This window comes from Syngnathus leptorhynchus, chromosome 11 (genome assembly GCF_054491065.1).
Source record: "Syngnathus leptorhynchus isolate UIUO chromosome 11, UIUO_Slep, whole genome shotgun sequence".
NCBI lineage: Eukaryota > Metazoa > Chordata > Actinopteri > Syngnathiformes > Syngnathidae > Syngnathus > Syngnathus leptorhynchus.
In genome coordinates, this window is record NC_141205.1 from 7,391,849 (window position 1) to 7,415,363 (window position 23,515).

Below are 23,515 nucleotides of genomic sequence, written 5' to 3' on the forward strand. Positions count from 1 at the left end.
GCTAAATTCTCCATCCTTTCAACTTCTGTCAGTGGGAAAAATAAAACATGAAAGGTTCAAAGACAACAGTTATCTTTTTTCCTGTTCAGAAGCACTTAATCTCCTTTTTTCTCTCTCGAACGCCGCTTGTCTAGCTGTTCCTTCTATATGTCGTCCACGTGGGCCTTTTTTTTTTTTTTCCTCGCTCACAGAACTGCTCCCGACATTCTATTATTTTCATTATAGCCTCTCATTAGCTTCTCGGTTTAATTAAAAGAGCTCATTCATATGAAAATGGCAGGAAGATAGCGATTTTTTCCTTTGCTGGAAACAATCGCTAACCTTTTACAGGAGACTCTTAATTGGAAGTCTGTTTGATTGGCTTTAACATACGTTCGACATGCCGAAAAAAACTGCTTGTTGTCTCCCTTCTAATATAATAACAGGCTATTTTATTCACAGAACAATGATTAAAAAGTAACTATTTGTGTGGGCCGACGGGCTAATTCATGCAGTGTTTACCCCCCACCACCACCACATACACACAGTCTGCCCCCGCCCCCCCCTTCAGAATGATTCCCACCAGGCCTTTGTCTCGCCTCTTTTCCCTTTATCGCACGTCCATCTTCCCGCATGTTTATCATCAGGTGTGTGTATATAGCATCATTGCACAGCGAGGAGACAATGGCGGAGGAGACGAAGGCGGCCAACGGAGGGTGACTGATGGTGCACACTCGGTGATCCCTTTGTCATCTTTCTTTTTTTTTATTTATTACGTATTCACCATCTGCGCCTTTCAGATCTGCATTTTATGATGTGACAATTCGGAATGAATTGTATCTACTTGCAGACATCCACCATCATCAAGAAAGACGATTTGAAACATTTCCACTAGTGGAACCTCGGTTTTTCTGATTAATGCGTCAGACTAAAACGGAATTAGTCGTGAGTGATCTTTGGAAATTCTTTCCTATGGGAAAATAAAGCTAGAACATAATTGCAGGTTTAGCAGTGTAGCAGTTCTACTTTAGTGTGAGATGAAACTTTTTTTTTTTTAAATTGAGACATCACATTGCACAGATTTAGACATCAATGGAATAACTTTATTTCTTCCTCAGTGTTTACTTGTGTGTGTTGAAAATGAGATTTCTCTTTGATCCAGCTAGAGAAAATTGGGATTCTTTGCGCATTTACTCGTTTATATCCGCAACGGTTTTCAGAGAAGGAAAATTCTGAGAGTTTAGGCAATGTTTTGCTTGTTCTTCAATATTACAAAACATTGTTTCGGTGTAACTAAAATCATGGCACAATGTTGTCATAATTTGATTTTTATGTATCCTCTTGTGCAACTGTTTTGCAGAACTTGTGCAATACACATGGAATCAAATAGTCTTGAGGGCTTTTGGCTTGCATCCTCATTTGCACTTGTCAATATCGTTTTGTTGTAGTATTATATCATTTTCAAATACGATTATATGCCTTGCCTAAAACCGACCAAAACCAGTTGACGTGTTCTCCACACCACTATTTTGTTTGATTAAATAACTGCAAAGCTTTGTACATTTATTATGAAAATAAAATGAAATTAAAATAATCTATTGAGTAAAATAATCTGGCTCTGAAAAGTAGAAGAAAATAAAATTATATTCCCAATACGTAGGTGCAGTGTTATTTTTTGAAGCAGATTATACAATTGAGTGGGCCACATCTCGTCTCTTTTCTGCTGTCGGGCCTAAGGCCTAAGTGTAGTGTCCCACGGAAATGAGCCATTAAAATTGAGGATGTATTTATTTTTTCTGCTTCCCCTTTTCCTTCTTTGCATTTGGCATGGGGCTACGAGAGTCAGGCAGACTGTTTGGGAATGATTTGGGGGAGACAGGACAACACCCATTAAAGCCGGTTCCTTGATTATTATGGCTTTTTTATTTTATCAGTAATATCTGGAGTCAGAGTTGAGTGTCCTGAATGCTTCCTCTTGGTCCAGACGGTAGTTAAAGCATGGAAGTGGCGCTCATGTTCTCACAGGCAGACGCTGGGCTATGAAAGCAAACCCGATTAAGTGTATATTGGGCACTCTGAATGAGTTTATTCAGTCATCTTGTGTGTTGTGAAGAAGCCAGATCTCAATCCCCAAATATCATTTCAGTCTCATTCATGATAATATCGTCTCAGCTGTATTTACAACCCAAACTTGAACATTTGTTGCAGATTGCATTTGGTGTTATTTTACTATTTCTTTTACTGTGCTGCTTTCAGTACATTTTTTTGTCCAATCAAATTTCAACATGTATATGCTCGCAGTTTCAAGAGTCTGAAAAGTGGATTCGATCACCCCGAGCATTTAATTCCGGCGTTAAATGCCCTCAGCCGTGGCAGTCTTAGGTTAGCTTAACAAATAGCCTGATTTCGCTCCATCTTTCCTCGACATCCCTTCGGGAGAATAATACTTGTTAGATTTGTATCTTAGTGATGAAGTGATGATTGTTGACTTGAAGTTGCCAAGCACAGGTTGTTTTTTTTTCAAAGTGAGGGATGTGGTCGAGGTTACCACTGAGGTCTGTGATCTATGGACTACAAAGAGGCCACATTTTTTTGACGTCAGTTGCCGCTTGGGAGATGAGGTGACACCTCCCACGGCCACAATGCCAGGCGTTGGCGATCAGAATGCACAAGCACTCAAAGTGGCCACAACAAAGAAATGTTGCGTGTCAAGATGCAAGAAAAAAAAGTAGGTCACTTACTTTTTCTTCTTGTTGATTGACTGTTGATCCCCTCAATTGAAAAATTTGACCTCATTTTATCACCGCTCACAATCTTCTATTTTGTCATTTGTAGTTTTCAAAGATTTCATTTTCTAGTGCTTATCACTATAATAAAATACAATTCCCACGTGTCATATTTTAAAGAGTTCTATATAAAACTCAGTTGAAACAATACCGCAGAGAGATCAAATGTGGTATTGTTTTCAAAACAATGAATTCACCTGTGCCGCCTGTTACCAACAACAAATCAGGCTCATATTGAAGGAGGTCGAAATTGCTGATATGATGAATACAAACAGATGTAACCGATGTAGTCTCAACATCTACCGCATGGTTGAACACGCTTGCTACTCGCTGTGTTTTCGGTAAACATTCACAGAATAGAGTCAAGTGCATGTTTATTTTCCTATTTGAATCCACCCAAGCATTTTCTTCTGCCCATTGTGTCATTTAAAGACTCATTCATAATTAATATAAAGTTGATAGTGACTTTTGTAAAATCCCAAATGACACTCCCTGCCTGACTTAAATAATGATCTTTTTTTAATTGCGTTTGGAAAAATCAGATATTGCCATTTAAGAATTTAGTATTGTTTAGCAAACTCCACAGCCTGGATCCACACCAAAATGAACAAATTCTTCCTCCACAAGGTTTCATGGACATCGGTTATCAGAATTGTTTTGCATAATCCCCTTCTCTAACAAAGGTTGATGAAAATATAACCTCCTCTCTTCAGACGCCTGTGAAAACACTGCAGGCAAATTTTGATGAGATTTGAGAGCGTCTCCTTGCGCTGATTGCTAACACGGAAGCAGACACATGTAGATATTTAAAATCAAGTTGTACCGCTTTGATCCATCAGTTCAATCCTTGAAGCCTTTCAAACTAGCACCATATCGCAATTTCCGCCAAAGCATAGTTTAAGTGTAATATGGCAGTCTAATGACACAAGTCCCGCCTGGAGACTGAGCCTAGGAGCGAGCTTTAATGGCCAGATAAGGCGGCCATTAGGCGAACGTGATCATTTCACGGCGACCGCAACAATAACGGCTGACGGGGCTTCCAATTAACTAAAAGTCGCAACATTTCTTCTTGTCTGGAGGGATGATGTGGAGGGCATGGGGTATGTGCGTCAGAGGCTGTTTTAAAGAAGCGATACATTTTAAACCTTGCCTGACATCTTCGGTATCCATTACTTCAGAGAGTGTAACTGGGAGATGAGATCAATAGAGGCAGAATGCAGGATTGATTCAGGATTTGAGATCTTTCAGATCACCGCCTAAATCGGAGACAAATGCCGAGGCTTATTCATGACAGTCTCAACTAAGTGTTGGTAGAGTGATTAAAGCCCAATATCACACTGATGCTCAAGATTTAGAAAAATGACGACGGGGCGCTGGATTTGCTCAAAAACTGCCAGGACAATAACAGCCAAGCAAATTTACACTGAAGATGTAATTCTTATCCTTTCATTGTGCAGTCAGTCTACCAGACGTAGATATCGACACGAGATGGAATGTCTGCTTGGAGAGAATTACAACTATTGCGCATGTGTCAAGTACAGAAGGCAGATAGAGGCAGTATGAAGCTACTGAGGCAGTTTTGGAAGAAAACAAATCTACCCACAATAATAATGACAATTATTTATTATTGTCGACAACATCGATCACGCTAAGCCAGTTCCAATGCACCCCTTGCTTTAATTTCTCTTATTTGCCGTTGTCCGGGCAATTATTAAAGCTGTTAATACATCCCGGTTTTGCTTGACAGAAGAAATATTTTTAGATCGTGACATGATCCATTTTCTCTTCTATTAGAAGCATGTTCTATGGCTCGTTGTTAAAAGTAATATATCATGTAAGGCCATTTCACATTGTGCGCCCCGTACAAAGAAGCCCCCAAATCGGATGCTAGCACTTTGAGCGTGCGTAATTAGCAGCTCCCGGCTTTCTAATTAGGCTTTTTAATCACATTCCGGTGATATTATTTCATCACTTACTGTGAGTGCCTTTATCAAACTCTTGCACATGCAGTGTTTATTATAGGAAGAAAAGAGGTGTTAATTCTTTTTAATACTTCCAGTCCCGGCGATTGAGCGGAATATCAAACTGAAAAAAGAGGCAGTTTGCGGAACCTCAACACACCTCGTGCTTAACCCGCAATTCGTACCCCCCCCCCCCCCCCTCCCTCACAGAATGAAAGAGAAACAACTTCATTTAAACGGAGCAGTAAATATATCCCACCTGAAAAATCGATAAGGTCTGAAACAAAATTGAGATTCAACGTGTCTTTGAGTGCATGGAGCAGTCTCAGCCCGTTTGCTGTGTAATTAACTGAATGCTGGCTGGCGGGATGCTCTTGATTGGCGGGTGAAGTCAACGCCCGTTACTCTACTCACTGACAGTGAGACAAGCAACAATACTCGAGTCTTAAAGCAAGAATTAGCGCTTTTCTACCGTGTACAATGCCTCTGTGCACATGGCCATTTCCAAATTGGATGAATAAATTGAGCAGCTTAATTATGTTTGCCGCTTTGAGCTATTATTCTCCTCCATGGAAAGCGACGGATGAGATGAGAAATAAGGAGCGGGCTCTATGATCCCTAGAAGACAAATGCATGTATTTATTCCCAAATTTTCCCCTCTGCATCTTTCTTTTTAATGCCTGATGGGCGTAACTCTAAGTGGCTCATCATAATAAAATCTCAATTAACCTTGTTGTTTTTCACAGATGCCATTAAGCACACACGCACAATCGCTTGTGATTGCTTTTCCACAAATAGCTGTGGACTGCAGTGTTGTCCGATACTCTATATTGCCCTTCATTGTTGTCACACGTGTAACATTGCCAATTTTTAAACAAGAACTTGATGTGTTTTTAATCACAGAGAAGCACTCCCATACTTCTGAAAATTCACCTTTTCAACATTTCGAACATTTAGATTCTAGATTGCCATATCTTCAGTGTAGTACCACATTGTGCCACAACATACAAAGCAGGCAGCACTGAGCTGTCCTGGAAACAATGCAGCATATTAAGAGCAAGAAGAAGCACGCATTACCGTTTACATATTCGTTGTTACGAGTGAGCTGTCAGAGTTTGTGTCCGTTATTATTGTTGTAAGCTCTCTTTGTATGTGTAGCCGCTACGTGTCTGTTAACATTGACAAAATAATAAAAATAGATGTACAATTGGAGCCAGAAAGGGATATTTTCCAACACATTTTACTAGTCATCTATTGTACAGGCATCTATAATAAATATACTTTTTTTTATTTTATTTAGAATAGCATACCCCCCTTTTAAAGAAAACTACGTGGATTGGCCTTGTGGCCTACTTTAACCGGGAGTAGCAAACTTGAAGCAAGCACACTTTGCATCTTCATAAACCTCATAAAACACACTTTTTAAAGTCTATGGGAAGAGTAAGCAACATGTATCAAAATCTCCTCCATCATATATACGAGTGAAAGAAAAAAGAAGCTGTCCTTAAGTGTGCAAGCAGCCGTCACGTCAGTTTCTCGCCAATCAGGCCCACACATGGCCTTTTAATGAGCCTAATTCAATCAGTTCACACTAACGCTCTCCTCCTCCTCCTCCTCTTTCTCCTCCTCCCCTCTTTTCCTGGTGAACTCGCCGGGTCGTGTTGTGCGCCCCATGTGTTTGATTGAGGCCCCTCCCTGGTGTCTTCGTGCGGGCCGGCGGGCTCCGTCGGGACTGGCGGCCGGCTCGCATCGTGACTGGACTTCCCAGCGTTGGGAAACAATCACCGGCCCCTCTCCTCTTACTTCTCTTTCGTCTGTTCACCGCTATTCTTTTCTTTGCCTGACTCACTTCAGCACTCCCGTCTCCTCCGTCCCCGTCCTGGGGCACTACATGGTCTTGTATTTATTTATGTATCAGGAGACGGAAATGGACTCCCACCCAGGGAAGAGGGGTGAGAGAGAGGTGAATTGTGAGAGCGTCTGCTTGGATTCGTGTGTGTGCACGTCATTGTGTGTAAGCATGTGTGTGTATGTACTCGGATACAGTAAGTGTGTACGTGGTGCGCTGCGGTGTTCACTGCGTGACACAAGGTTTGGATTTTTTCACAGCGCAAAAATTCTGTCCAAATTGCCGTTGCCGTGGCAGCAATGCATGGGATACACCTCCCGTCGAATGTTTCGAAAAACTCAACGCCATTTTTATAAGTCTTACCGACACTTGCGCAATTTTTTTAAACGAACACTTTACATTATTTTTGCTGATTTTCATCGGCCGGCCATCCGTATAAGGTTCTCACACTGCAACGTTTTCTTTCAACAGACGTGAGTCATGGCAGGCTGCACGCAAGCGTGACCAATCACAACCGCAAACACACAACCCAAATGAAAAGACGCAAAACATAGCACTGCTGCTATTAGATGAGATGTTGTGATTACGCTTTACATTCCCCAACTCCTTCCTGTGCGCGATCCTCGCCTGACCTGCAGGCGACCTCTTTGAAAGCAACCCGGGACTTGGAGCCCAAAATGGGTTGTTGTGGTGTGCCAGCATTCTGTCTGTTCCCAGAGCGTTTGCGTTATCTCTTCCATCGCAACGGCGTGCTGTACTAATTGCATATGTTCTCTTCCTGGACAAAACTTTCAGTTGCTCTCACATGTTACGGCACAGTGTTGCCAGCCCTCGATCAACTTCCATTGATCAAAGTTTTCACAATAATAACAACTCCCGAAAGCCGAGGCTCACTGCCCCACTCAATGCTAGAAAAAAAAGAAAGAAAGAAGACGATTCCGATCCTCACCAAAGTTCAGTGGGTTCTTGCCGGTTAGATAACTTTTTTTACTGACCTATTACTAGAAGCAAATCTGGATCCAATCCTAATCTTATTTCCTTTACAAATGCACATTTGACTACATTTCCTCAGACCGATTCAACAGTTCAGAATTGGTAACAATGACTGAATCTGTCATCCCTTGTTCCTCCAAAATGAAAATCTGCTTTTGTTGTTCTTTGGTTATCTTTTTATTATGATAAACGCTGGTGGAAACATAACCTACTATACCTCACGCTTTGAGATAAAAATCCAAACATTGGCGAGAAAACATCATCAGGTGCCTTCGTCGTGTTTAACTTTTACATGTGGACATTAAGGGAAACATTACACATGTGGTAAGAGTCTAGTAAAGGCTCCATTTCTGCTTTGTTTGGCTACAAATCTCTCCCCCCTCCCTGTCCTGCACTGTCAATGTTATGAAAGAAGTGAACAGGGGGTAGTATTCGAGATAGTTTGAATATATGCGACACACAGCTCCAAAGAAAACATACTTTCCTCTTAAAAGTTTTTGTGGCTTCCGAGGAAGAGGACATTGTTTAAAATGCATGAGAGTCGATGCAAAGTTATGTTCGTAAAGGATGAACAATGATCGCTTTCATTCAGGCTCGGCACCGTAAAGTCTTGACAGTTACTGTGTTATTTTAGAAAGATTGAACTTATTGTTTTTATTGAAGTGATATTGTGTGGCACATTTCTATTGGATATTTTTGTCGAATTGTAAAACAGTATATCACCGTACTCGAGAAAATACTTGGACTACTTTTTACTTGGGTGAAAGTATTCTACAGTAAACGCGCTCTTGTGTACAATGTGTAGCTCCTCTTTCCACTTGTGTTGTATTTGCATGTGGCGTGGGAGGCTGCAACTCATCACCTGCAGGGTCACGTCTGCTTCCTTATCACTTTGTACTTCTCTGATTGGCTTTTATCAGCCCTCTGCGCTCTGGTTGCTTTTTATCTGGGGGGGGGGGGGGGGTGTTGTGTGTGTGTGGTTGTGTGTGTGGTTGTGTGTACTCATAGGTCTCACTGCAACAGACCAAAAATTGTCGCGATAACACAACCATTACAAAGTCGAGGCCCAACAAGCGATAATATTTAATATTACATCCTGGACCTCGTAACCTTTCCCAGTAGCGATTTGCTCTCGGCACCTACACACTGCCCTGTTTCGTTTATGTTTTGTTATTTATGGACAACCGGGTTGTAGCGGCAATGAACCACTTTTGGAAGATTATGCTTTTTTTTTTTGTGGTTTTTTGTTTTGTTTTGCTGAGCCACGTTCCTCTAGGGGGCAGTGTAGTCAAGAATGACGGGTGAAGTGATTATTGTAAACCGTGATCATGTAGCAGCTTAATGTAATATATCTTCACATACTCTGCACATATTTGCTCATTTTGTCTCCAGGAAATTAATGTAAATTTATGTGATGCCCCCTGAAACAAAGAAAAGAACTTGGAAAATACACAACATAACAGAAGTGATCCACATTACTTTATTATTGTGTGCTTCTACTTCGCAAATAAATTGATAATGAAATGTATTTACATTTACTTACTCAGTGATGAGAGAGAAAAAGTAAAATAGTGACTTACCCTGAAAATATATATACTGATATTTTGATACAGTGCAATATATTTAAATAATAATAATCATAATAATAATAAAATAATAACATTAGAATTCCACACAAAATAAATTAAATTTCTGTAGGCTCCCAATCTGCCCGTGTCGTTTTTTTTTTCTCTCTCCAATAAAGATACGCTCAACCCATCGTGCTCAACACATGGCCTGCGCTGAATACTGCAGAATGGAATTAATCGGTACCACAAGTCATTTGTAATAGTCGTCAGCTTTCCCAGCCAGCCAGCCAGCCAGCCAGCCAGCCAGCAGGCACAGCAAAGAATTTCTTTTAGCCTCCCTTCCATTGTTCAGACCTTTAGTTAAATGGTGTATATCAAACACATGCAGATCTCAATTATCATTGTTAATGAGGGAGCGACTCTGGAGGAATCCCTCTTTACATCCGCAACCTTCAAAGGTCCTCAAAAGAACATCTGAGGGCCTTTTATCGGACAAAGTTTCTCCTTCATTTGAATAATTCTCTAAATGGGCCGCGGGGAGATAGGAGTTAAGAGTGATGTCCTAAAGCCCTGAAAACTGAAATGAGATCTGCCCATGAGCAGTGGAAAGACCTCCTAGTCTATGATATGGATTAGAGTTCAGGGATGCGTATCATTCTCTTCCTCTTCTGCACTTCTTTCTTCTTTTATTGTGTGTGCGTGCGCTCGTGAACAGGCATGCCTGCTGAGTGGTACAAAAGGAAGGTCAGGAGGTGGCGCGGCGTTGCGCCTTCACAGGGCCTTCGCCTCATTACAAAGGAACGCGATAGCCATCAGCGTCCCAATAATATTTAGCACATGCCGCCTGCTAATGAAGCGCTAATGTCCACCAACTGGAAATGCGAACCGTCTTTTATACCCTCGTCTTTACGACGCCCTCAAGCCGAGGCCCGTCTTTTTTTTTTTTTTTGCTGATACAATGGAAAGAAGCAATGAAGTCTCTAATGCAGGACTGAATGTGACTTGCTGATTGATGATATGGAATTTGTCATTTTGATGCTCACAGGACGGTGTTGTGTAATTAGGTCCGCTCCAGAGCTAAGGTGGCAAAATGAAGTCCATTTGGGTTTTCAATCCGCAGGAGTTTGAAAACTGCACCTGGAAAAAAATAAAATAAATACGAACTGAGCTGAGATTACACCCCAAAACTGTGAGGCAGACTTTCAAACCACTAAACCACCACGCTGCCACTTTTATGTAAACTCCCCTCTTTCCAGTCAAATTAAAATGATCGAATTTGCCCAACTGGTCTTTTTCTTTACTTTTTTTTTTTTTTTTTTTTTACGGTGGCCGCAACAGTCATAGTCCATATAAATTGAATATATACCAATTTCCAAAGCCTACCTTCACACGTGCAGGCACACTAACTTTAACCCTTAAGACTAAAATAAAACTGTCTCAGTTAAATGTGCTTTAAAGATTAGCGGACCACACTCATAGCTCTTGTGTTGGATAAGCTTTATAGTGGAAACATAAATTAGCTTTTAAAGCTGTGCTATAAAACATTGCGGAGATGTTCATTTTATCTCCTGCCCGTTTATTGGCCTTTCTATATATGTTTTCCTTGGTAACGAAGGAACCGGCTTGGACTCTTCTGCGCTTCCCTTGTGGGGTCATGTTGCAGTGTAAAATCTGAATGCAGCAGTGAATTATTTGGCACGTGGCACTTGAATGGAGCGAGGGTCAAGCGTTCACTCCGACGGTATTTCCAAACGTTAAATGCTAACGCGATAGCATCGCTATTTCTCAATGGATTCGATCCCAATCTACAAGGAAATGCATCAGAGTGATCCTCGGAATGTGGCACCAAGGCACACCGATTGAATGCATTGCAATTTACATCATTCAAAACTTGAACTGCAATCTAACATTTTAGAATGAAACTTGCCGCTGTGCTGGATTTTTCAAAAAGCATTTATTTAGCATGTACAAGAAAATATATTAATTTTCGGGTAAACTTTGTATATTTCAGCACCGTGTTAATGTGCAAACTGTACAAAATGTTAAAGGGGCTTACAATATTAGGAATAAAACATCTGCCGCATTTTTAATGACATTTTCTTCCCCCTATTTTTGTTGGGGTCATGTTTAAAATTTTCAGTCCAATATGCTGTGGGCCAATAAAAAAATTGCAACAGCTTACAAATGGCCCCGAGCCAGACCTTGGACACCCATGTCTCAATTCATCATTTTGTAGCATATATATGTTCTTTCTGAGTGAACCCATATTTTAAGTTTACGCTAACATTTTTACCTGCGCAATCAATCTGTAATCATCCTAAACACGCATGCACACATACACACACAGTCTGCAGTCGCTAAAGGGCAAATGCAAATCACTGCAAAGTTAAAACCAAAGAAAGAAAGCAAATCTGAACTCAGCTTATTTGGTTAATGCCATTAAGACACAATAACGGTTGCTCACGCCCCCCCCCCCTCCCTACACACACACAGCCAAACACCTGCACAAAAGAAAAAGTGATTGTTTCAACTTTCACCCGTGTCCTCTATTTTCTCCCCTGGCGGGCCCTCTTCCTTGTCAGGAAGATTTACATGCTCATTTTTCCAACCTCCTTTATACAGAGATTGTCCTCCTCTTTAAGCTTACGCACACACACACACACACACACACACACACACACACACACACACACTACTCCCTCGTTGTACAAACACAGCTGACAGGAGCTGGAGTCCGGCACTGCCATGACACAGTCGCGTGCCGTCCAACAAATGCCTCTCACTGTGCCAGCCAGCGTGTGCGCCTCTTCAACGTTTGGAGTGTTGGCGGCCTCCCCTTTTGCAATCTATTACAGCTTCAATCTGTCATTTCATCAGCTTGCCAAAACCTGCACTCATCAATAGGTGGACCTTCAAATATATTTGATTTCTTTTAGTTTAGTTCCATCACAATCTCCATTCTGTTAATTGAGTTTAAATCTACCCCTTTTTCGTGCAATTCAATTTGCTGTAACATTTACTGGCTAGCTGCTCAGTTCTTCTCATCAATAATGGAGCTTTTTAAACAACCTTTGCCCTTTGCACGCCGCATAAAGCGGGTCGCTGTTTGCCTTTGCTGGAGTTATAAAACGCGCTCCAGGCTATTGTCATGCTAATGTGGGCTGCTGGTGGTCTTTTGTCTGTGATGACATTCAGACGCTCCGCCGTGTTACTGTGTGTGTCCAAATGTGTGTACAGTCGGATGTCACATGCGAACCGAGCAGGTGAAATGTCATGGATGTTTATCGATTATACGGTGTGATGTCGATGAATCTTTAAGAAGTCTGAAATGAGATTTTCCGAAATAAAGGACTTCATGTAGCTCAAATGTACTGAATTAGATGACTTTAAAATGTATTTTTAAAAATAGACTTCAACTAAACCAGCAGCCACCCTGTACATAATCTTATCTAATTACATAATCTTATCGATTTACAGTATTAAGATTTTGTTTCATATTTTTTTTAATCAATAATATCTCAATATTTACTGTGTGAAATCTGAGTCGTACACACAACTAGTCATTGTGCCTGTGTGATAAACCCTCAGTCACGATCCACTTCTTTGTACACTGAAATTTTCTGCAAAACTCACCTTCTTCTGCAACTCAATAAAAAAAGTATTTTTAAAGTGATGCTCGATTGAGAGTTACGTTTTTGTATTTATGGGACGAGTTAAGTTTAGCCTGGATTGTTAGTGGAAGTTACTTAGTTATTCCAATGTTTTAGAACCAGAAATGTCCTGGAGCTTGGGGTGACGTGGTCACTAATGGATGCATTTTACTGTGTGGCATTTTAACCAGACCTTTAGAAAAGCAACCTGCAGCTGCCTCCTGCAGCAGCATGGCACAACACACACTCATACACACACACACACACACCCGCACACACAGTCCAGGGGGCAGTAAAGTGGTTATCTCTCTCTCGCAGATTCTAATCTGACAGCAGCTCCAGCCTGTTGCCAGGTTACCCCTGGGGCGTCAATCTCCATTTAAATCCTGGCTGCCTCCCCACCCAGCCATCAACACCAACCCTGCACCACCCACTCCCTGAGGGTCCACTCTAACCTCCCTACCACTTGCAAGTCAGTGGTACGGTGGCACGGGCACCGGGCGGGATTCACACGGGCCGGCAGGTGACACGCGGATGCTTTGGGATCAGCTGCCAATCAGGCAAAGATGTCTACGTGTGTGTATGTGTGTTTTGTTAATAGCACGCTGCAGTTTGTTCAACATGCACAGAGCTGCAGGCTGCTCTTAGTGTGCTTTGGCACAGGCTCACACAAGCCGTCCTTGTCGAGCAGGGGGGATGTGGGCTGAATGGCTTTGTATGTGACAGAGGTTTGTTGCTGTGGGAGGATGTGGGCAGTGTCTCCACAGTGGGCCCAACTCAGCGGCACTGACGGGGGAAACCATTGAGAGATGGACCGATAGGCCGTCTGACGCTTTAGCGAAACTTCTCCTCCAGCCTGTCCTCCTTCAATGGACTTCTATTGTGTGTGTTGTTCCAAAGGACGTCTTGGACGTTGACCCTCGCCACGGGGTCGCAAAGCGGGGCACGGTCGAGGAGAACGAGCGTGCATAATTGCAGCGCAAACACAAAAGGCCGGCCCACCGAGAAGTCGCGTCGGCGCGCCGGCGAAATCGGCAGGCGACGTTTACTAGAGTGCTGGTGGGCAGGAAACATTTCCGGAACGTTTGATTCTGTCACATGGTTTTATCCACTCAGACGTGTGACTGCTTAGATGCTGTTTTTCAGCTTCAAGGCTGGCAGAGGAAGTCATTGCGCTAATCTTCATGTTTCACACATACCCGTCGGATAGACTTTCGAATATTTTGCCCTTCTGATAAGGCAACCCAAATATTAGGAACACCTCTTTGTGCGGTGATGTTGCTTTTTCTCCCAAACCACAAATTCTTAACTATTATTTGAGCCATGATGCAATTGTGCCCCTTTAATTCAAATGGGGTCACATCAGCAGTGTTAGAGGATAACCTGTGCTTTGGAAAGGTTTCCTCAACTTTGGCTCGGCATTCTTAGCGCACGTGGAACCCAATGTGGACAGCTGGATGGTGAACTTGGCTGTACCATTTGGCTGATAGATGAAGGCCTTTTTGAAATGGACTCAATGAAGGCCATTCATGAATCGTGGCATCCGCCATGCACACTCCTGAACACCCCGCCACCCTCCTCCCACTGTTCTGTTAGCACATGAAATGCTACACGCCTCAAAGCTTATGGTGGTATGAAACCAAGGTGGCCAGACAGAAATCGGAGAATTTGCTTTGTGGTATTTTAGGCTTCTGACGTCTGAAAATGAATTCCAAAATATGACGACATTCCTCGAGATGACCATAGGTTGCAAAGGAAATTCAGATAAAGCTCGTCTTCCTTCTTTAGCATAGTTAGCACGCCATTTCTGTTTGTTTCTTCATCTTGTGAATTTAGCAATAGAATGGTGATACAAAACGCACACATTCGCAATATGCTGATATCGAATGAACAGTTAGAATTCCAAAACACAATGGTCTTCGAGAAAAGTGTCCTGTCACATTAATATGGGCCCCTTGTAGACGCTATCAAAAAGATCTGCTGTTGACAGGCAGAGCCAAGGTCAGTTCCTGGCCCTCTCACCATGCTTTGTCTGTGGGATCCTCGGAATGTGGGCTCCAACAGGTGGACTGGTCACACACAGTGAACAAAAAAATCAAATTCATTGTTTTATATAAAATACATGCCGATTGAACACAAGTTTAACCAGCCAAAAGAAGCAGCAAAGACATACAAGAAAGTCCTACTGATTGTGTTTTCCCTTATATGGATGAAGACTGAATGACAGGAAACCATTCTCCTTTTCTTCAGCGAGACCAGAGAGAGGGAAGCAGGCAAACTGAAGTTGACTTAACATGAGCACAAGAGTCCAGACGTTTCCTTTTATTTTTCCCTTGTGGCAATTTTGTTCCGCTGGTTGATAGATCAGGTTTGGGATGCCATTGTCACCTCATGCGAACAGATCGGCCCACTCTCTTGTCAGGATGTTTCTCATCTCGGGCACCTTTTTCATCCAATTCCAACCCAGCAAGTAGTTGACAGACATTTCTTGGGGTTAAACAGGAGAAATAACCAGCCTGAAGTGCAGTGGGAGAAGACTGAAACGCTTCTCTGTCAGCCCCCCCCCCCCTCTCCAATCCACCCACCTCCCTTTTCCCTTCACTCAGATTGTTATCGTGGGTGAGCTTATTGCTTCCTGTAGAGACCTGGAGCTGCCTCCCCTGTCTACTTTATGTTCCCGGATAAAAGCTAAAACCAAATTATTACTACTTGCAATAAACTGGACAAAAGTATCAGTTAAAAAAAAAAAAAGTCAGAAAAGAACCTCCACCAAAAGTACTTACTGCCTGGTTTTAGTTCTGGGTTGTTTCCTTTAAAAGTACGGACTGTACCACAAAGTTTGGCATCATATTAGTAAATTAAAAACTGTGACAAAAAAAACCAGAACCATACTAGCTGGTAGATTCCAGTCCAGCCTCCTTGATTCACGTCTTCATTGTTTTTTTTGTTTTTTTTTTGCTGCTTACAAATTGTATTATAATGATGACTTTACACTTCAGCCTCCTGCTCCTATTACCGCAGCACTTCTAGGGTAACCCGAGACTTCCACCCTCCGACACCCCACCGCCCTGCACGACTCCGACGTCCCTTGATTAGATTTGACTCCTCAAATTGAATCCCCCTACTGTAACAAACACCCTTTTATGGACATGATTACACAAACAAACAAAACATCCAACCACACCCCAGAATGCTACTTAAAAGTTTGTTTACGCGGTGGCTCTCGTTTTCAGTAAAAGCTGCTAATAGGAGCAAATTACTGCCGACAAGTCGAGCGCATCAAGTGGCTCGCCGCTGCGCCGTAATGGAGTTAACTTGTGACCAATCCGATTAGAAGCCTGCAAGGGGTTGTTGGAGCCTGTGGAGAGGAGAGTGGCCTGGAGAGGGTGGAGTAACGTGGCTCCTGAGGGAATACCTGGCTCCTGGGGGCCACTAACTGTCATTGTTTGGACGTAACATGATTTGGATTGAGCGGGGTGTAGACTGAGGACTCAACGAGATGTGTCTTAGCAAAAGAAATAAGGTGGTCCATTTTTTCCTGACCTCTTTCTAAATTAGCACAGTAAAACTCTTGTGTTGAGTTTGTAAAGCTTGAATTATGTCATATGGTTTCTTCAAAACTAATAAATGGCAAATGGGGTAAGAACCAGTTATGTTTGAGTATAAAGGTTCCCCCGATGATGTTTTAATTCAATATACTTTACAAGGCTAAGGATGCGCATCTCCCCCTTTTGACTCAAAGCTGTCTCAAATGTTGACGGTCGTGCCGGGTTTGTTTTCGTTCTGCTTCGTGTGAGACATTAGGCTCGCTAGTGACCCTCGGGGTCAGCGAGAACACAGCCCTCAGCTCACCGGGGTCAGCTTTGTTTGACGTCTGGAAATGTTCGGCCTGAAACTCAAAGCAGGCCCGTTAATCAAAGCTAATGCAACTTTGATGCCGCTGTATCTCCACTTCATTGAACCTCCATTACCTCGGCCCCGGCTTCCTCATTCCGCGTCTCTGTCCTCCCTCCTTCCCGTGTTCGACTGGCTCCATTACCAGAAGCCCCCCGCTGCCGCCCCTTTCATTCATCCCGCTCCCCCTAGGCATCCCAAACCTCATTTGCACAGACATGTTTAGCCAGCACAGGAAGCAACCCATGCCCTTAACAAAATTACAGTCCAGCCAGCGAATAAGCCGCGGGGCCGGTCTGCGGGGACCAATCACAGAAGGTTCTCGGCCCTACCAGTTCCTGATTTGAAAGAACAACGGGGGGAGACTGAGAATGTGTACTTTTTATCGATACTGATGTCGTGCCTAACAGCTTTGGACCTGACCAGCGGCTCACCTCTGATGATGTGAACTAATGTGCTCCATTTCAGTTTTTCTATGCACTTCATGCGCCGCTTTGAATGATGTGAGTGATAAGGCTTGTAATGATGCTGATGTAAATGTAGCGAGCGCTGCGTTAACAGACTCAGGGTGCATGGCCGCTCTCTGATCGCTATCTTGGCGGCGCCTCAGTAATTTGGCTCTGAAGTTTGCTCTATTAATGGAACGCTGCTTTGCCTTTACCCTCTCGTGTCCTTTCCTTTTCGCATCCTGCGTTCCTCTTTGGGTTGATGCTCACCCAAAATATGTATGTTCACAAAATTAGATACACCTACACAACATTGCCTGTATTCACACTTGAATAGTATTTTAAATACATGAAAGATATATTCGTGAAATCTTCCCAACATAAAGTTTTTTTCGCTGCTATTATATGGAGCCAGAGTTCTCTGCTTGCACTCAATAAAGTTAACAGGAATGCAAAGTTCTTGGCTGTCAACTTGGTGTGTCCTTGAACACGCTTGTACAGAACTCCCACGAGCCATTCGCCGACGTAACACAGCCGGCTAGTCATGGCGGCCATGCAAGCATTACCTAAGCTAAGGCTAATACGCAACTGCTAGCTAACCACCCTGTAGCAGTGTTCATTAGATTTCATACTCGCACCCCAAATCCCCATTTGCTGGATTCAGGTGTAGCGAATATTGTGCCTATTTAAAATATCCAAAACATTCCCTGTTTTATTTGTCATTATTTTTACCCAGTATGCCTCACCCCGTCTCTTTGATTCCTGTTCAATATTCCAAGGTGCTCTGCGGTGTTGGGAGCACCAGCAAGCCTCCATTAAAAGTCTGTTTCTGTATGCATCCAGGGCTGTAGAGGGGAAGCCATGTGAGATATCTCGCCATCCCTCATTCCAATCACCTCTCGCTGCATGCCCTCTGCTCAGGTAATTAACTTCTCCCTCCACCGGGCCCTCTCTGCTTCTTATCTGGACTCCATTCTGTTAAAACTATCAGGCTTCCTCGCCCACCGCCATGTCTAATTCCTCTGCTTGAAGGTGGGGAATAATCCAGGGCCAACACCTGCCCTCCGCCACTTCTTCTTCTTCTTCTTCTTCTTCTTCTTCTTCCATCACATCACTTTATTCCCGACACCCGCGCTACACCCTTCATCTCTCTCTTCTTGTTTTGTCCCCCTTTTTTTCAAAGAAAAAAAAGAAACAGGGGTTTTCAACCATTACGTTCTCTTTGAATGGAGATTCAAGCGCATGTGATTGGATTAATTAAACGTGTTATCCCGATCTTTGAAAGGTAGACGTGATCCCTGTTCACTATATCCCGATTAGCACTTTCCCTGTCTCTCGCTCTATTTCTCTCACACACTCACACACACACACACATACAAGGTGAGCAAAGACAAGCTAAATCTTGCACTTTTTGAAACTGCTGGGGATTAAGGAAGAGATTGTAATTGCTTTTTTCCCTCCTTCTCCTCCTCCATAGGTTCATTTGTATTGATGACTTGTTACTTCTCTGTGGCACTTGGGGACGTCCCCGGACAAAGAGCCAATGAGACAAGACCAGGACGCTTCGGCACCAATTCGTGATGTAGGAAAAGGTAAACGTGGCCGTCAGATACGGGAGGAAAAGAGAAAGACAAGCATGATCTTTGGCAGATAATCCTGAACCTGATTGAATGTCACAGCACTTCTCCTTCCATCTCCTCTTTATATCCTTCTCTGGTTTCATGCGACTCAGTGTGTGGTAGCGCTCGCCCAGCTAGAGGCCAAGTGTTCGGTCTGTGTGTGCGTGCATGTGGGAGTATGTGTGCGTTTGTGCACACGAGGATTTGTTCCAGATTGTGTGCGCTTTAACCCACATTGTTAAAAACTAAGCTCGAGTCATTCCGGTAGAAGTAAAGCCATGCGGCAGTGACTTTTTCCTGTGAAAGAATTACACGTCTTCTCTTTTTTTAGTGTAAAAGGTTCATAGATTGGGTTTTGCGTCATTGCTAAACAATTAGGATGCATAATTATTTCATCTGGCAAGTTAAAGACTGAATACGATGGAGAGAGTAAATAAAGAGTTTGAGAAATAGGATGATTATCCGTCAAGGCCCAAATGCTACACTGAATACATGATGGATTAAAAAAAAAAAAAATGAGTATCATATTATTGTCACAAACCAATTGTAGTTTGTTTTTGTTTTTTTTAGGAAAGCAAGGTCAATAAAAATATAAATCCTGAATTAGCACTAGAATAATAATCCACATTATTGTAAAATGAATCATATTTGCCCTTGTTAAAACCACAGCTATGAGGCAGCAGAACCACGTGATATCTCCTTCCTAATTACCAGATTAATTAATCAAAAAGTAATATTCAGGTATGGGAAGCAAGAACCACTCATTTTATTTAGAACCGGCTCCCAGTAATTGTATTTGTAGAACTTAGTTAGGTTGCCTGACAATTCCACCCATCGATTAAAGCCGCTTTAATTGGCTCGGCCGCATGGGTGTGATTTGGCCAATGCGGTAGAGGAGAAAGCAGGGAGCAAGAGGAGGAGATAGGGGAAAGAAAGGACCAATGCTGCGATCCGGCCATAGGTAAGATCGCTTGAAGCCATCGAGACAGAAGAGCGAGGAGGTGAAGAAAATTCGAGCTCGCTGCCGGCGACTTTGCTCTGACGCTCACCTTCCTTGGATGTGCTCCTGGGGAGGCTCCCACAACTTTATGTCTGAATTAGAAAAGGAGTACTGTAAATATTTCCAAATGTTAGAAGCCAAAGTGTCATATTAGGTCATATATATGGGGATATTTATCTCCCCTACCCCCAAGGATACATGCCAGATTAGTGCGTGCTAGATAAAATGAAGCTAAATTTAGTTTATGCAAAACAAGAAACAGTTTCTAACATACCGAGATAATAAAATACTTTGTTATCTGATGTTTCCAAAAGAAGAAAAGCAGATAAAGCCACAGATGTGATGTCATGTCAATGAAGCTTTTGCATGATGTCTGACAGGGCAACACATGGATAGCCTTAACAAAGCGAAAATAACTGGACATTTCAAAGCAGGCATAAAGGAATTATGCAAAATGAATGTTGTTGACAATTTTTTTAATTGTACAAATATTGTGTCTTCAAATAAGATGTGCGCAAATAATTCTTCGACTCATTCTTATTCATACTGTATAAACCAGATTGTGTACATTTCTGAACCGATGCCAGCTCTTTGTTAGTCGAGGACGACTTGAAGAAAGAATGCATGACTAATCTCGTCTCTTACCTATACGGATCCCGTCCCTCCTTATCGCTTTCCTATACGTTTCCACATGCGTACTCAGTTTAACAAGCAGGCAGCCCTGTGTAAAATGACCCATCATGGACCGGCAGCTTTGTTGGCATGACAAAGCATGCGGCGAGCACTCAAATAACAAATTAAGGTGTTGCATAAAACTACCGCCGCTGTTTGTGAGAGCTGACAGCTACTTTCTCAGAGTTAGTGCAATGACTCAATCAATTCATAAATACAGTCAATTACAATTCCCTTTCTAAAGAGGTCTCACCTTGGACAAAGTGTAACGAAATAATTTGTTTTGGATAGGTCCTGCCTGTGCTGCCCCTCTGGGCCTGTTTCATTGTGTCTAAGTGGATTAGCATAGACAGACAGTGATGGAGCCGGGAGATTAATGCTATTAGTACCTGCACACGGAGCAGCACTGATCAATTGTCAATCCAAATGTCTTTTGGCCAAGACTCACTGGTGATAAAGACTTTGAAATGAACAGCACTTTGCCCTCCACGTGATAAACATTTCTCAAAGAGCAGCGACCTCCCAATCGAGAGTTCACTTAACTTGTATGAGTGTTATTGATAATCAATTTACTGATGGAATCTGATCAAAAAACAGCTTTGCATCGAGCATCATCCAGCTGGAATATAGGCTAAAGAGATTTGTTTTGTTCTAAACATAATTTGGCGGGATAAGTTTCCTGGAAGAAATTCCAACGTACAGAAATCCCATGAACAAAAAAAAAACAAAAGGAGAATATACGATTTGCAATCTCTTGTGTGTCCCACCATCGCGATAACCTTCGTGTCTGGCCTCCATTATCTTCTAAAAGAGGACATCATTGGATTAAGCGCTGGCCCAAACATCTGATATGTAACGGATACCTGACATTATTAATTACTACTAAGTACAATTACAGTAGAAGAGAAAATGGGAATAACACAAACAGTAATGGACCTTGATTGTTTTTTGGGCATAAGCATTTCCGGGAATAAGAGTAGTTTGTGTTTCTCATATGTGATGTAATGTGGTTTGTCTGCATTACATGCATTTTAAAGCAAGATCGCCTGTTAGCTTGGATGAAATTGAAAATCAGTGACCTTTTAGCCAAAAAACGACATTGCATGAAATAAACCGTAATCATTTCTTCACTATTGTCATGTCTCGAAGGTGTGATTGGTATATTATGCCGTTAGTCTGAAAGGAATCGTCGATGAAGATGTTCCCGTGCAAAGCGCAGTCTGGAACACAGTGCAAGTGTTGCCGTTCATTTGTCACGAGATGGATTGCGAGCAAAAGCTTTTCATTTGACTCCGGTGTGGTAATTAGGTTTCAATTGGCTGTGCTCACTAAGAGGAATGGGTAATGAAGTTAGCCGACGCACGGGGGCTGCGTGTGTGTGGAGAGGCGCCGGGAGTAGTTTGGGTCAGTACATTTAACAGTCTGCCTCTTCTACTCTAATTCATTGTGTAATGCTGTTTATTGTGCGTATCACGGGCCTTTTATGCTCCCGTTAAGTGGGCCCGGCACATTACTGTAATGGGGATGAGGCATGAAAACACTGAAACCTGAGCTAGTGCTTCTCCTTGACTTCCTCCTCTCATGTCTTTATAATATTCCTCTCATAACGCTGCTTCCGTCCCATTGGTTGGTCACGTCCCTGACGTCTCCTTGCCGTGATGTCCAAACTGTGTTGATGTCATTAATGGCAGAGGACAGAACGTGGAAGTGTCAAGTTACCCGGCAAGGAGAGCGCAAGATGGGTTTGTGTGGCACAAGTGAGCTGTTAAAGAAAGCCATGATAATTAATTGCATCAAATGAGTCTTATGTGCACATTATGGACATGTGGTCATGTGACCAAAATGAATTGTGTGGACACTGGGCTGAGCTACTGTATATGATTTGTGTGTGTACACGCGTGTGCGCTTGAGGCAGTGGGCACATTAGCCACATGACGACCTCGTCGTGACCCCTGAGAAGCGTGTAGGCGCCGGGTTCAGTCTGACTCTTGTCACATGATCCCCTGAAGCCCCCTCCCCACCCATCAAAACCTCCATTATTCACAATGGAGTATTAATCTGAACAACACACACATACGCACACATTTCGGCAAGGAAATATGACCAAATAATATAAAATAGAGACTCATCTTTGGAATCTTTGACCTTTCATCGGAGTTGTGTTCAACTCTTACGAATGATGAAAAGACTCGCTGACCATGGAAATGACCTCTGACTCAAGTCGATAGGGTTCAAGTATGCATGAAAGTGAATTTCGACCAATCAACAGCAGCGTAAAAAAGGAGAAAAGCAGATTAGGATGCAGTATTTATTTCTTGATAGAATGTTGCATAAAAATTCAAGATGAGGTGTCAAGGCCACAAATGGTGTCACTCAATCCACGATGTTGCTGCAGCATTGTCTCAATGTGTGGCTCAAGGCCATGGTTCATGAAAGGAAGTCTTTTCTGAAATAACAATAAAAAGGACAATGCACTTTGATCCTGTGCGTTACACTAAAGATCAAGTTTTGAAGAGCTAAGAAGATCATTTCACTCTTGACTATAAACTGAGTGCGTGTGTCACATATGTCGTATTGTTATGTACAGATGTACGCTAATACTGTAATTGACATATTTATGAATTGCGTGGAGGCTTCTTGACTTGCAGCAGCTGTGAATTCCGAACAGCGATTTGTGTCCGAACCACGGGTCTCTGCTGCAGGTGACAAAACGTCCTCCTTATATCGCCGCCGTAAAGCGGACAATACGACAGGGTGTTGTTGGTCAGCGCAACAATGGCACTGAAATGAAAGAATCTGGTGTGGACAGATGAAAGGGGGAGGGGCTTCCAGTGCAGCAGTAGTAGAAGCTACAGGTGAGAGGGATCCGTGTCTGTCTTTTCTTTTATCGCCACTCTTTCTCCTCTCAGCGCTCACGTCGATGTCTCCAGTTTCCATTGGCCCCGTTTCCATCACCGGACCCCTCGCCCCACCTCCGTGTGTGAAAGTTGTTGTTTCATCTTCACACAATGCTGCGAAGCAATACGATACTTGCGTTCCTTTTTTTTATTTATTTTTTTAATCAAATGCCATAAAATGACAATCCTGCATACAAAATG